Source organism: Furipterus horrens, unplaced genomic scaffold (genome assembly GCF_987537825.1).
Source record: "Furipterus horrens unplaced genomic scaffold, mFurHor1.1.pri manual_scaffold_8, whole genome shotgun sequence".
Taxonomy (NCBI): domain Eukaryota; kingdom Metazoa; phylum Chordata; class Mammalia; order Chiroptera; family Furipteridae; genus Furipterus; species Furipterus horrens.
In genome coordinates, this window is record NW_028327178.1 from 86,160,464 (window position 1) to 86,170,844 (window position 10,381).

The window sequence follows — 10,381 nt, forward strand, 5'->3', positions numbered from 1 at the left end:
CCTGCCACCCTCAGCCTCTACTTGGTGTGTCAGCTGCCACCCTCAGCCTCTACTTGGTGTGAACAGCTACTTTCTTGTTACATCGATTGTGCATAAGGCATATCAGATACAGCCTAGGGAGGGGTGCCACTGGGGAGAGCTTTTCCTTTCACACTTTATTAAACCCAGACTAATACTAATACATGAGGCAGGTAACAGCTGTATCGTATGCTTCAACAGCTGGTAGAAGAAATATCACTCATTATCCTCTCTTTGCTTCAGAATCTGATATTCTTACTGTCTATGTAAGAAATGTCCAAACCTGTAGAGAACCTATGAGTTTACTTGAGCCACACTGACGTCAGCTGCTGGGAAGCAAGATCTCAATGGGTGGAGAAAATGCTCTGGAGAATGGCAGCTTATTTTATACATTAAAACAGCAATTTTCAACCTTTTTCACCTTATGGCATACATAAACTAATTACTAAAATTCTGAGGCACACCAAAAATGTATTTTTTGCCGATCTGACTAAAAAAGTAGGTATAATTTTGATTCACTCACACCAGGTGGCTCCTGTTGTGTGAATGAATCATACTTCTTATATGTTGGTGGTACAGGATAGTTAATTAGCATTCGTAGCCCATAGAGATGGTATGTGGGGGTTCCATGATCTCATGCTCCAGTGGAGGCAGTTGTGCCCTGAGGGGTCTGGAAAAGCTTCCTCTGAAATTTCAAAGGTATATTATTTTAGACGCAAAAAGGCAAGAGACAGGCTCACTTAAGGTAAAGATTGACCTTTGTCAAGGAAGCGACCGGCTTAGGACATGACTACCCACCATGAACACTGAGACCATCCTATGCAGTTACTTTCAGTCCCTGAGTTTATAAGGCCTACCATGCAGGCCTCCTCCGAGCGTGTCAGGTTTAGTATGTTGTCCCCCCAACCCTTTTTTTCCACATTACTCTTCCTCTAGATTAATTTAATAATTGTGTTGAATTCTGACAAATTCCTGGTTAGGATTTTTATTGGAATGGCATTGCATTTATGAATGTGTGAAGGATTGACATCCTTATGTGCTATGGACTGAATGTCCCCCCTCCCAAATTCATATGTGCATCCCCAAAGTGATGGTATTTGGAAGTAGGGCCTTTTGGGAAGTGATGAAGTCACAATGATGGAGCCCTCGTGAATGGGATTAGTGACACATAAGTGAGATCCATGATTGCTTCCCTACGCAAGTTAAGACCAGAGGTGGATTAAGGTCGGTTGAGGCCCCGAGTGCAAAAGAAAATATTGGGCCCCTTAAAAAAAAGAGGGAGACAGGGAAAATAAAAATACACGTTAACCATATTTTTAAATAAATAAAAAATATTATGTACTATTAATATTTTATTTCAATAAAATTTGAATATAATATATGTATAATATAATTAATAAAAGCATAATAATAATCACAAAGTTTTGATGTCATTTTGTTTTTCTAGCTACCAATGAATAGAAAAATTTTTAAAAATTTTTATTTTATTTATTTATTTATTTATTTATTCTTAGAGAGAGGGGAAAGGAGAAAGAGAGGGAGAGAAACATCACTGTGTGGTTGCCTCTCACACACCCCCAACTGGGGACCTAATGTGCAACCTGGTCATGTGCCCTGACTGGGAATTGAAGCAGCGATACTTGGTTCATAGGCCAATGCTCAATCCACTGAGCCACAGCAGCCAGGGCAAAATATAAAATTTAATAGTCTGAATGATTAGAATACTAGATTAGAGATTTTTTGTTATAGTGCAATAAATTAATGATTAATTAAAATTCAAAAATTATTCAGGGACTACGAAAATCCATGCGCTGATGTAACAACAGGAATTAATTTTATCTTGATATAATTTCAACTTACCTGAATATTTATTTATATGCACAGAAAACTATTTTTAAAACTGTTAAGTGAAACAAGTACATATTCACAAACTAATTTACATCCCTGCGTATTTGCGTGTATCGTAAGCCTGCACTGCAGGAGAACCTTTGTAAGTACAAAGTAGTAAATACGATTCTAGTGCTCCCATGAGCAGTAGCGCAGCTGTGCAGGGGCTATGCAGTGTAGTATGTGTATAGTATGCAACGTAGTAATGAAATAATGAAAATAAGTGAATATAAATATTCACTTATACCGCCAATTGTAAACTTGTATGTAATTAAAATTGCATATATGAAACCAAACTTAGTGTCATTAGAAAACAGTGTAAAGTTGGGGTTTTGCGGGGCCCTTCAGAAGTCAGGGCCCAGGCCACATGCCTGATGTGCCCGCCATTAAATCCGCCTCTGGTTAAGATACACCAAGAAGGCAAGTCAGGAAGACAGCTCTCACCAGGAACTGGATTGGCCAGCACCTTGATCTTGGACTTCCCAGCCTCCAGGACTATGCGATACAAATTTCTGTTGTTTAAGCCACCCAGTCTGGGGTGTTTTATTATAGCAGCCTGAGGTGACTAAGACATGTAAAGTACGTTGCTCCCATCTCAGGAAAATATGAATCTGTTTCCTGAGGTGGTTTTGTGTACCTTCCAATAGGGTAATGGTAGATGCTGTTGATGCTTTGTCCTTTGTCCACTTGGCCCACCTGAGCTCACCTGCACAGGTTTTCAGAATACTTGTACCTTCCCACCTCAAAAGCTGCATCTCTCTTCTATGCCTAAGGTCTTCCCCTGGCATCATGTAAGCTTGTCTCGCCTTCCACAAGAGCACCCCCAAAATGTGGGGGGTTAGGGCTCCTGGGCCAACCTCACTACTAGAAGATGCGAATTGGTGGACCAATGCTTCATCCTCCCTATGTTGTGTTTGGATGACCTGAGTTGTGCTCCCATCATCTCCCAGAAGGTCCCCCATTGGATGTAGCCCCAGTCGCCCACAGTGGTAACTGCCCTGGCTTTTCTCCTTCCGTGTCTCATGATTCCACCTTCCTCGTTTGCTTCCTGAAATTACCTCCCAAATAAACCACCTGAGTCTCAGTGTGGACTTTTGGTGGACCCCCAAACCAAGACTACAAGTTTTGCAGTTTTCCTCTCTTATTAAGAGTTGCTATTTTGAATGCCCATGTTGCCTCCACAGTATATATACAATGGGATATTTGGCTCTGACAGCCACAAACTAGGCAAGACTCTGTTGTATTCCTGGAAAGGATACAGTTAAAATTTGCATATATAATTGGCTTATAAAAAGAACCCATTGCAAAAAAATCCCCAAACATTGCACAGATAGAATTAGAAGCACAAAAAAAATGTTGAACTTCTTTTTTCCCTCCATATTTTTGCTCTGTTTCTGCCTCCTAAAGGTCTGACACCGGCAGAGGGAAGGAAGAAAGGCTATAGCATAGCTCTGGATGAGTGACATGAAAGCACCATGAAGGGAGACAGTCATCCGAGCATTCCCCAGGCACACCCAGAGAGCAAGTAAAGGAAAAAAGTACCCTAGCAAGCAGTTACAGAAATAGATGTTGTGGCGGCTATCTGTAATACATGGGGCTGTGGCTCTATGATTTGTGACCTGGATATCGGTGGGAAGGACTTATTTCTAAGACTGCAAGTGTTAGGAAAGGCTTGTCATTGATGTGTTTGCATTGTCCTCAAGGTGAGCTTTGCAGTTGCAAGATATCCCTTTCTCCAGTGTGGTAAGGTGGGTGACAGGGGCCTGTTCCCTGAAGAGACCCTTTGAGGCTCATGACCGCTCCTGGCTCTGCCTGCTCAAAGTCACTCTGGTGGAAGGTCCCTGACAGTGAGAATGTGGCTGGTGAACCCATTACAAGAGTGAAAGGCTTTGAATGTCGTTCTGTTTTTCTAAGGTTCTTCCGGGAAATGGTACAGAACAGGGAGTCTGGCATTTTTTTTCTCATCTGTTTGCCTTTGCCAAAAACACCCTTGTCTTGTTTTTAAAATATATTCTGTATTGATGTCTCTCTTCTCTAAGAGCCGGACTTTCTTCTCAACTGCAGCCCAAGAAGCTAGTCAGCTCTCTGACTGACCGCATGCTTTCTTCTTTCGGTCCCCTTCTGTGGGTTCTCATGGCTGTGGGCCTCATTTCTGTGCAGCTGGCCTGCTGGGGGAGAGGCATGTTTGGGAGGGAAGGGCTAGGGTGGGTTGTCTCAGCTTTAGCCTGAGCTGTGTCCTGCTCCACATCACAGTTGAGTCAGTCAAGGGCCTGACACCCCATTGGTGATGCCTGCCAGGAGCCCCCAGGGGGAAGGTTTGTGTGAGGGGCAGAAATGTCAACCAGATGGGCTTGGCCTAGTAGCACAGACAATTTGCCCCTTGTGTTTGTCTGTTTTGGTTGGGAGTGCTATGAATAGGAAAATGGAAAGTTTTTTTTACCACAGGAAACTTAAAAGTCTTTGGGATTCTATCTGCTTGGGGCACCGTGAGGCCGTAGGGCTGGAAGGCCCTGAAGCATCCCACATCTTCCAGAGCCTCAGCCGTGGTGACTGCAGTGGCCCAGGGAGGAGGCCCTCCTACCACAGCCCTGGAGCCTGTGAAAGGAACTTGGTCATCACGGACACGCACGAACACACCTTCTGTATTCCTGAAACCCTTGGGCAGGCCAAAGGTGCTCTGCAGGGGGCTAGGCCCTGTATCAGTAGACAAGGAACACAGATATTTCCCAAATCTACCTTTAGTGCTCCAACTTTTAACCCACATTCAAGACCACCAGTTCTACTTGTCTAAGTGGCGGCAATAAAAATAAAGAAGCAGTTAGAAAGGAAGCCTATTTCCTCATGTCTCCTCCCCCTACCTCCACTAATAAAAACATGATTTGCTGTCATCACGCTGAGCTTATTTCCAACAACATTATGAACGGACCTTGCTTTTGATGGGTTTCTGAAATTTTGCATTGTAATTCAAGGTGTTCTTTTCTTTAATAAAAGTGTGAAAATATGTCAAATGGTTTTAACTTTTCCATCATTTTGTAAGGCACATCATTTTTAATATATTTTGTAGGAGCATATTCTCAGATATTGGGTTTGCAAGAAACCTCTTCAAGCACCACCATTCGTGTCACCCCTAGACCAGCGCCTGTACCCTGTGCTTCACCAGGCACCCAGCTCTGTACCTTTCCCCTCAGCTGGAACTTTCTTTTTGCTTTGAGTATTGCCAGCCAGGGTCGACTTCTGGGCCTGCTCCTCTGAACACAATGTCCTTTTCCTCAAAGCCTATGGTTTGACTCACTGGTAGTGTCTCACACATTAAAATCCTGACTCTCCCAACTTCTATTCTCTACCTTGTTTTCAGAAACTCTGTGTACTCATCTTTGGTATTTTCTTGAGAGGCACATAAAGATGTTAATTGTTTTAATCTTCTGATGGACTGTTATTCCTTTGACTGTGATTTTATGCCAAGACTAAACTGAGAACAGGACTGGCTATATTTTTTTAAAGAACTTTAAATTTTATTTTTCAATTACAGTTTATATTCAATATTATTTTGTATTAGTTTCAGGTGAACAGTCCCGGGGCAGGAGGGACTGGAGTCTCAAGGGTTAGGAGGGAGTCAGAAACCCTCATATGTGTCAAACGCAGTCAGGTTCCACACCGGGTTAAATCATAACTTGGGGAAGTCGACTTGTGCATGAGAGCGGAGTGTCATCCCTGTGGCTCAAACCCAAACCTCCGCTTTCTTGGCAACGGTCTGTCTGAGATGGGACAGAAGCCCTATTTAACCCTACTGTTGCAATACTATAAGATGATCTTAACCATTCCAGATGTTGAAAATTTGAGTTTGCCCCCACAAGTCCTAAAGTTTTGGGTGGTGGAGATGGTGGTTCTGGGATACTACAAGTCAACATTTGGGTTTCTTCTTTGGCCAGTACCACCAGATAATACAAAGTTGAGATAGAGTGTTGGTGAACAAGGAAAAGAAACCCAACTCAGCCCAGCTCCAGTGGAAGAGGGTTTGTTATAATGAAACAAGAGATGACAATACCCATTCAGGAAACAACCAGGCCTCATGGAGCAGCATTTAGAACAGTTACTTCTCCCTCTTTTCATAAAAACTACAATAATAATTTAAAAAACAGTTTTTAATAATTAAATTTTTTTTTGCAAAAGCAATAATGCTCTCTATATATCCATGGAAAATAAAATTTTTATAGAAAATACAGAGAAGCATAAAGAAAATAAAAATAATTCTACCCCATTTTATGTGCATGAATATTTTTTAAGTTCCCAAATGTAGTCATAATTTTTGAACTAGTAACCTCTTCCTTGCTCCATATAACAATACCTTATGCAACAACATTTTGGTATAGCGTTCCATTATGTGGTGAGAACAATCTTGCAGCTAAATGAGTTGCTAGGGATAGAACATGCACAAAGGATTGGCACTTTTTTTAAAGCTCTTTAAATATGCAGCCAGAGTGGCTGTACCAATTTATATTCCCAGTAAGGTCTCAATCTCCCAGCATAGTATTACATTTTTTCCTAATCATTGCCAATTTGATCAGTGAAGTGGTATTTAATTATTCTAATTAATGAGTAAAGCTTATTGATTGCTATAAAATTAAAATGTGAAATCTTGGCTTTTACAAAAACCCTCAAGAGACAGTGAGGAGGAAGCATTTTCTAAAACTTGTTTAAGCTGTTGCCCATTGGTTTCTTGGCTCTCTTTCTCTTTCTTACTTGTATAAGGAATCCAGCTACTCCTGTTACTGAATTTACCTCCTGTGTTTCGGTAATCTTTGTGAATGCTGTCGTATTTATCTGGAATATTCTAAATATTCCTTTGCAGATGAGTCAGAGAAATATGTGGAATTTCATAGAAAGAGTGGAAAGTATAGAAAGTTGAGGGTTTTTTTTGTTTGTTTGTTTTTTCCTGATCAGACTGTGTGAAATTGTTTTCATTCTGTGGACTACGAAAAAAGATACCTGCCGGGAAGAACTCCTGGTGGCTGACTGCGCTCAAATTTAAGAACAGACTAGCAACCATTTCTATATAGGAGGACTCTCATGCAAACCACACTTCAGAGGGAAGCCTGCATTAAACTGTCTGCCTCTTGCCCTGAACTGCATGCCTTCACTGTGTTCCTGTAATCTGTGTCAGCCTTTATAAAGAAGTTACTGGAGTTGTATTTCAGCCAACAGGACTGAGGCTTTCCCTGCCCAAACAAAGTTGCACAGCTGTATTCCTATCAATATCTTCACTGACAAATCAGAGGGGCTCCATTCTGACCAATCAGGACAGTGCCTTTTTGGACCAGTCAAACTGTGAGGATTTGAAGTCCTCATTTGCAGAGCAGACCAGCACAGGGCAGAGCAGAAGAGACTGTCATGGAGCAAAGTCAGAGCAGAGCTGAGCTGAGAGGGGTGAAGTACAGCTGTCTAGCTGGAGTGGGGCCTGGCTCCAGGGCCACCTCTCCAAAGGGCTGCCTCGCCCAAGGGCCACCTCACAGCAATGCTGTCCCACAGCTGTGCTGCTTCATAATTTTGCTGAAACATAACTGAGCCGTTCCACAGCCCATGGTGTATCGCAACTGAGCTGTTTGCACTGATAAAGTTTCTATCTTCACCACACTGTGAATTGGGAATTCCTATTGGTGTTGAATTGACACCAATGACCACCGGTTGACAATTTTCTTTCTTTTTTTTTTTTACATTCCAGACTCCACAAAGATAAGAATTATTCCTTTGTCTGTCCTCAGGAATGTATTAGCCAACTTAATAAATTTAAAAATTTTTTGTTTATAACTTAACTTCCCATTTCTACCAGTTACACATCTAGTTTACAGAGTCAAACAGTGCCACAGAATTTGTGAAGAAGTTAGCAGGCCTCTTCCCCTGCCAACTTCTCTTTCCTAGAAGCAAATACTTTGATCTCTTTTAGGTAATTATTTTTGGTATTTATCCCTATATTCCTAGTAACACACTTCCATTGCTACTCCTTGATCTTTCAGTTATAAACGTTATCTTCTCCTTATAAAATATGAATATTTATCTATTTGCCCTTCTGGCTTATTAACCCCCCACATTAGTCTTTATTCTTCCTGACCTCCACCTTATCACCCCAATGAAGATATAATTTTATATAGATCAATATTTAGAGTTAACAGTGCCATGATCTGAAAATACTATTCATAACTAGGCCATGTAATAAACTATGATTTTGTTTTCTGTTCAACTTTTTGTTTTCCTAGAGTTGATAATTGCTTTGTTATTTGTCATGTCAGGGTGACTGTAGCCAGGATCCCCGCCTCCATATGCATGCATTTTCCCAGCTCACCCTTATCTAAGAGAACACCTTAGTGTATGTCTCAAAGTCTCACAGTTCTGGTTGGCTCCATGCCACTTTTGTTTAATTTCATATGTTGTTCAGGCAGCGTGGACGATTTGTTACTGTCTCACCCGCCACCACGAGACAAAGGTGGATCCTGTGTTCCTGTCTCGCTTGCCACCGCGAGAACAGAATAAACTTTGTATGAATTCCCTCTCCAATGCTCCACTGTCATTTTTCAGTCTCACTGAATCTAAAGTTAACCTGCCTAGAGTTGAGCTCCTGCGTACATTATTGTTTGCTTATATTTCTTGTACTATCATGAATCCGACACCAAACTCTTCTTCAATTGCCTATGTCTTTCAATGCATTTAGGTACATCTGGGATTCATTTCCTTCTTCCTTAAAAAGACTCCTGCAGTTTTTGACTGCTCCTGTCTGCACAGCCATCACCCTGAATTCTCCCTCTTCCACCATCCTGAGGATGCCCTCTGCCTCACCCATGATGGGTCTCTTCTTTTTGGAGCCCCTGGTCTTCCTCTTGGTTTATGCTCTCACTTTGGTGAGATACATTGTAAGGACAAATACAAATTTAAGATAAAAAGCTAATCCTTTCTATTGAAAAAAAGAGACTTCCTTTTCTTTTTAAATTTTCTCTATTATGTAAATCTCTTTATAAAACTAAATAAACCTCTTGTCAGCTTTATGGCCCAGGAATGTCTTCACAAATACATGAGAGCCATCTCTTTGAAACATAAATATCAAGGGAGATAACACCCCTATCTCCCAGTTTTTGTGGGAGGGGAGGAGCCTAACTTCTATGGGTCTCTCACTCCAAGCTGCAAAAAGAGCTCCTATCATAAAGATAGGACAATTTAATTTTTACTTTGGATAAACTAATTAGCACACATAGATGTCCAACACAATTACCAGGTGAATTTAAAATAAACTATGTGTGACAAGAGGTGCTGTCAAGTTCTCCTGAGGACTAGTTATTGTTTATTTTGAAAACATGTATATAACAGTTTGTATCTCCTTTGGCTACATAAAAGATTTTTTTTCTCTTTGCAGTCTCTTAGTGGATTGCCTGTAACACACGTTACATTCTAGTTAAGGCTCACTCAACACTATATCTGTGGAGAGGTTTTCTATGTGAGGAGAAGATTTTGTTTTTAATTATATTTCCCAACAACATTCACTAGTAGTTTCCTGAAATATGAAACCTTGGAGGCAAATTTTCTGAGTTGTTGCATTTATGAAAATCCTTAGTCTAACCTCAAACCTCATTTTTAGTTTCACTGGGTATAGAATTCTAAGTGAGAAATGTTTTTCCTTCCGCTTTCACAGGCATTGATTGCTCCATTGTCTCTAGTTTCTAGGGTTGCTCTCGGGAAGTCTGAAACCATTCTGCTATCTGGCCTCCTGTATGTGACCTGTTCTCCCTTCTGGAAGCTTGTAGAATATGCTTTCTGTCTCCAGTATTCTTAAATTCCATAGTTATGTACTTTAAGGTAGGTCAATTTCTTTCTTTGCACTGAGTACTCACAATCTCAAAACTCCTATTTTTTAGTTCTGAAAAATTTAAATCTGCTTAAATTATTTCTTTGGTAATTTTTTCCTTTTTAGTTCTTCTGGTTTCTTCGTCTTTTTGAGTACTTGTTAATCAGACATTGGGCCTCCCAGGCTGGGTTTTATTTATTTATTTTTAATCTTTCCCCCATGCTTTCCATTTGCTTTTTTCTACTTTCTGGAAATTTCCTCAACTTTATCTTACATTTCTTCTATTTTGTGCCTCAGTATTGTTGTCATGATTTTGGGTTCTAAGTAATCTTTTTATTCTCTGGAACAAAGCTCTCCATATCATTCTGTTATCATCGCATGGATAGTATTTCTTCACTTATCTCCCTAAGGGTAGTAATGATAATACTACTTTAAAGCTTTTTTCTCCTTGAATAGTTTCAGTTTCCTCCAACAGGTTATTCTGAGTCTGTTTTGGATTTGTCTTTCACGGAAGACTCTGTCTGACGGCCTGCTCATGTTTACAGCGAACACTCAACAGCTGCCTGGACGCTCTGGAGGCACGAGTGGGGCTGGTTGGCTTCAGCTGGCTGAGTCCTTATACTGGAAACCTTTCTCGATTTCATGTTT